General features: G+C 39.0%; 1 pseudogene; it reads left to right on the top strand.

Moving 5' to 3' along the window:
- Window positions 1-2,189: 2,189 nt before the first annotated feature.
- Window positions 2,190-3,507, top strand: LOC117072945 (annotated as a pseudogene).
- Window positions 3,508-6,016: the final 2,509 nt, after the last annotated feature.

The raw sequence follows: 6,016 nt of genomic DNA, 5'->3' as shown, positions 1-6,016 counted from the left end.
GCAGCAAAGGGAAAGTAAACAGGAAAAGGAAGAGTCCAGCCAGCAGTACTCCCTGAGTTGACCAGGTTCAGTCATCTGACAAAATAGAGGACCAGCCTTTCTCATTAGCAAATAGAGACTGTGCATTGCAACTAAGAATACGTTAATTCATTTATAAAGACAGTGGAAGACCAAAACACATTTCCACTTTATGACATCCCACTCATCTTGCTTGCTGAATATGTCAGTAATAATGCTCTCTGTGACAGATTACTCTTCATTCTAGAGTGATCCCTCAGGATTGAGGGAAACACAGCACTTTTGCTAACTTGGAACATTCTGTGTTCCAGTGGTCAGGTGGGCTATTTCCCTTGCATTTTAGAGTATTGATTTATTTATCTATTTAACACATATATGTTGAGTGAATAATCTTTGTCAGGCACTGTTTTTAGTAGTCTTGGTTTGAGGTGTTAGTCAAATCACACTATGAATGGAAGCAGATTTCTGGGCTCAAGGGACCCTGTATCAAGGCCATGGGCACTCAGGAAGTACTCTAGTAAATGTGGTGCCAGGAGTTCCATGCTTGAGGTGGCCTTAGTGGAGAATTACGCTAAGCTGATGGGTACCTGGGGGTATGTCCACTTTTCACACAGCTACTCTAATCTTTGAATCTCTCTAAAAATGGAGACTTGTCTATTTCTAACTTAATGTTCAATTTAAAAAAATGAAGAGAGAAGTTTTTTGTTTGCTTAACTTTTTTTTTTTTTTTTTTTTTTTTTAGTTATGTAAAGACTACATTTCTATTGTTCTTTTCCACTGGTTTCCCCCTAGGCTACCTCCTTTCCTAGAAAAGTTAACAATGTTTTGTTTGTGTGTTTCGTTGCTCTCCAACTTGCTCTTTAGACTGTAAACATCAAAAGGATAGATTTCTGCAATCCACCATCAATTTTGGTTCAATAGAACAGAGCGGGGCCTGAGTTTCTGTCATTTTTCTAAGTTCCCCAGATGGTTTTTTCAGCTGTGCTTGACAACCAATACTATAGAAAGACCAAGCTGTGAGGTGAGGTGTTTGGTATAGAACCAGTCCCAGGTCTATACCTCCAAACTCCTTATCACCACTCTCAGCTAGTAATGTGCACTCTGATAAAGATGTAAGATAGCCATCCTGAGAGAATATATGTTCTGATAGTGCTATAAACTTCTGGATCAAGGTTTTTCAACCTCAGTGCTATTGACATTTGAGACCAGATAATTCTTTCTTGGGAGAATTTAGGAGGTGGAGTGTCCTGTGCATTGCAGGATGTTTAGCAGTGTTCCTGCCCAGGGAATTCCAACAGCAACTCATTCATCTTTAAGTTGTGACAACCAAAAATTTCTCCAGTCATTGCCAAATATTTCCTGTGGAACAAAATCACCACTGGTTGAGAACCATTGTCCCCACTTCTATCCTATTATCTTTTCCCATTAGTGAGAAGACCAAGAGAGGGACATTTGAAAAGACAGGGGTATTAGTCAAGAAATATTCTAGAGGGAAGACATAGACAATAGCAAACATCACAAAAATAATTTGTTGAACTGAGTTCTGCAAAGAAATATGTTGAAATCCTAGCCCCCATGCCTGTAGTTAAGATGAGGTCATACTGGATTAGGCTGGGCCCTAAATCCAATGACTGGTGTCCATATACGCGTAGGGAAATGGAGACACAGAAATATGGAGATACAGACACACCTAGAGAGGATATTGCCAGGTGAAAGTGGAGTGGTGTAGCTGCAAGCTGAGGAATGTCAAGGATTGCTGGCGACACCAGAAGCCAGGAAAGAGCATGGATCAGATTTGCACCATGGGCGCTTCAGAGGAAGTGGAAGTGTAGCCTTGTAAATACCTTGATTTTTGAATTTTCAGCCTCTGGAACTGTGAGAAAATAGATTTCTGTTGTTGTAAGCCACTGTTATTACAGCAACCCTAGAAACCTAACAGAAGTGGTAAACGAAGCTAAAAAAAAAAAAAAAAAAAAAAAAAAGAAGGATGACCATGGACTGCACTAACTTTGTTTTGAACATACAATCAAACGTAGGTTTCAAGAATTTGGAAGTAGACTCTATGAGAAGAAAAACGTAAGTTATAAGATAAACTGTGTTCTGTAAGATCATAATAACATGTTCTGGGTGGACAGACTTCCGGCAGCAGAAGCTCAAGTGGCCAAGGCAAGATGGTTCAAAGTCAGAGTGGTGGTCATATCCTGGAGGTGGAAAGAGGGATGACAAGGACAAGAAAAAGAAATATGAACCTCCTGTACCAACTAGAGTGGGGAAAAAGAAGAAGAAAACAAAGGGATCATATGCTGCCAGCAAATTGCCACTGGTGACACCTCACACTCAGTGCTGGTTAAAATTATGGAAGTTAGAATTAAAGACTGTCTTCTCATGGAGGAAGAGCTCATTAGAAATCAGAAACAAATGAAACCATTAGAAGAAAAGCAAGAGGAGGAAACATCAAAAGTGGATGATCTGAGAGGGACTCCGATGTCAGTAGGAAACTTGGAAGAGATCATCGATGAAAATCACGCCACTGTGTCTATATCTGTGGGCTCAGAACACTATGTCGGCATTCTTTCACTTGTAGACAAAGATCTGCTGGAACCTGGCTGCTTGGTCCTGTTCAACCACAAGGTGCAAGCCATGATAGGGGTGCTGATAGATAACACGGATCCCCTGGTCACAGTGATGAAGGTGGAAAAGGCCCCCCGGGAGACCTATGCCAATATTGGGGGGTTGGACAACCAAATTCAGGAAATTAAGGAATCTGTGGAACTTCCTCTCACCCATCCTGAATATTATAAAGAGATGGGTATAAAGCCTCCTAAGGGGGTCATTCGCTATGGTCCACCTGGCACAGGTAAAACCTTGTTAGCCAAAGCAGTAGCAAACCAAACCTCAGTCAATTTCTTGAGAGTGGTTGGCTCTGAACTCATTCAGAAGTACCTAGGTGATGGGCCCAAACCCGTACAGGAATTGTTTCGAGTTGCTGAAGAACACGCACCATCCATCATGTTTATTGATGAAACTGATGCCATTGGGACAAAAAGATATGACTCAAATTCTGGTGGTGAGAGAGAAATTCAGTGAACAACATTGGAACTGTTGAACCAGTCAGATGGATTTGATTCTAGGGGAGATGTGAAAGTTATCATGGCCACAAACCAAATAGAAACTTTGGATCCAGCACTTACCAGACCAGGCTGCATTGACAGGAAGATTGAGTTTCCCCTATCTGATGAAAAGACTAAGAAGAGCATCTTTTAGATTCACACAAGCAGGATGACGCTGGCCGATGATGTAACCCTGGACAACTTGATCGTAGCTAGAGATGACCTCTCTGCTGCTGACATCAAGGCAATCTGTACAGAAGCTGCTCTGATGGCCTTAAGAGAACATAGAATGAAAGTGAAAAATGAAGACTTCAAAAAATCTAAAGAAAATGTTCTTTATAAGAAACAAGAAGGCACCCCTGAGAGGTTCCATCTCTAGTGAACCACAGCTGCCATCAGGAAAATGGTTGGGAGATTTGTGGAACCCTGAAAGGGATGAGGTTGGGGGAGTTGCCCAGAGGAACCCCTGTTCTCGTTGATTTTTATCAGCAAAAATTCTGTGTCTTTTGGAGTACAATTAGTGTGTTAAGTACCCATTCGGTGGCCTTTGTATGTTGGTCACTGTGCAGCAGTCTGCTTCCCGATAAAGTGTGCTCTTTCTCAAAAACAAACAAACAAACAAAACATGTTCTATGAATCGCAGGTCAGAACACACTTGATTACAGATAAGTAATAATTTAGGAAGCAGAAAATAAGTGCTCAGAACATAGCAATAGGAGTAGGAGTATAGCACCTAACTCTGTATGTTAAAGTTTGTTAAAGTGTTTGTAAACTGTTAAATGCTCTAAAAACAAAAACAAAACAGTGTTATGTGCTTATGCTTTCAATTCTATTTATTACAAAAAAACTAACTAGCATTTATATCTAATTAATTTACTTTGTATCAGGGAATGTTTTAGTCTTTTGTTTCTGAGTCCCAGTCAAGTTTCTTTATGGCAGAAAAAAACTTAAAGTATCTGAAGTTTTATGATAAGCATGTACCACCTTTGTACTGGGAAAGAAAAATCATTTCTAATTCAAAAGTAAAAGTTTATGATCTACTAGGGTATACATACTATTTTGATTTATTTATTTTTATAAAGTGCCCCAAACAAATTTTATTCAATAAGGCACTTAATCTTTAAGTTAAGAAGGTAGCAAAAATGAAAGAAAGATAACATGGTATGAAATATAATTTTTTCATATAAGAACTATTTTAAATGTTTTTATTTCAATGATATATTTAAATTTATGAGCATATTGAAAAATGGAAAATATGAACAAGTCCAACTGGCTAGACACAGAACATATTGAAGTGAGTGAATATTAGGTGAGGGACACATTTATTTCTAAGATTGTGAAAAGAGGTAGGAAAAATGTATTTTATAAAGCCAGAAACATTTCTACAAATTCACAAAAGCTAAATGAATTTAATTCATACTTTTGTGTTTTCAAAGCCAGAGCTGAAAAGGAAGTAATTACTTTTTAGGTACATTTTCTACAATTAAAATATGCTCCTACGAGGTTTCTATTGTGAGATTTTCATAGTTATTGTAACTTGGACCAGAGAGAAATGGAAGCAACTATGGTGTCTAATAGAATCATATACTAGCTCAATAATGGTTTGAATCTATTGGTCGTCTTTGCACAATCAACACGGTGGCAACTTCTCCCTGAGCTCCTACAGTGACATTTTGTGGCATTGTTTCTCTTTGTTACACACTCACTATTCCTTCCACATTTTTCCATAAATACAACTACCCTTTCTACTCCTTAAAGCATGTCGGTCATGTGCATACAACCCTTTCCCTTGAATTCCTCCATCCTGATTCAGGACGTTATCCTCCTTCCTCGATGTTCCCAGGGTACGACAGTGAAGAATGAAGATGCCTGGCAGAGGCCGTGAGCAGCAGTAGAAACTTGCTCCATTTGTCAAGCATAGGTCTTCATGTGAGATCATGTCCTACTGAGGGAAGGAACACCTCTTTCTTCCTTCAAAGAGAATATCCCTTTCGTAAGCCACGTGCCTATGAGCAGTACCCCCTGGAGAGTGTACTTTCATTCTTTATTTCTTTTTCTTTTTTTAAATTCAATAGACCAGGGAAAGTGCTTTTTTCTTTCTAATTCACCTAAAGACATTGTATGAGCTGCACTGGCTTTACATACCCCACCTTCACCGTTTCAGGTGTTTTTGCTTCCAAATTCAACTCAGTATGCCTTGCTTTTTGCTACTACAATGATTTTTCTAAAATATGTGATACTTGATAAGCAACAGAAGTTTCAGTTTAGATTTTTGTATAAAATGACAAATAACTTAAAATAAAGTGTGTAGAAAGGAAATAAGGTAAAAATAGGCACTAGGTCAGTCATTCTTAATATGTTATCACTTGGCTCCTTCTTTCAGGATCCTCCTGAGTGCTTGTTAAAAGCACACGTTCCTAAGCAGTGCAAGACTTACTGAATGACTGGCTGTGGGAGAGGGTGGCCAGGGAATCTGCATTTGAATGAGCTCTCAATGTCATTCTCTTATACAATAAAATGTGTGAATGAATGCTTTCACAGGAACTTAAATAAATTAGATTGAAATTTAGAAACAAAACAATATAGTAAGTGTCCCAACTTCAGCCTATGTTTTATATCCAACAATGAGGTTCAGATGTGTTAGTAAACTGAGCGTGTAAGATTACCAGAAGCGCAGAATCTGAAGCAGAGGCCCTGAGGATTTTCTCGAGAAAAAAAATTGAGGTTTCGTGTAAAGGGAAAGTGGCATGACAAGCTTGATGCAGAGAAACTATCCACTGTCAGAGGAAGGATCTGAGTAAGTCTATCAACAGGGCTCTGTCCCTATAAAGAGTAGAGTACCCTGGACAATGAAGAGAGAGAGAGAGGGCTGCAAATAAAAGCCAGGA

This window comes from Trachypithecus francoisi, unplaced genomic scaffold (genome assembly GCF_009764315.1).
Source record: "Trachypithecus francoisi isolate TF-2019V2 unplaced genomic scaffold, Tfra_2.0 Lachesis_group4, whole genome shotgun sequence".
Classification (NCBI taxonomy): Eukaryota; Metazoa; Chordata; class Mammalia; order Primates; family Cercopithecidae; genus Trachypithecus; species Trachypithecus francoisi.
The sequence above is the reverse complement of the archived record's forward strand: the minus strand, read 5'-3'. Positions and strand labels throughout refer to the sequence as shown.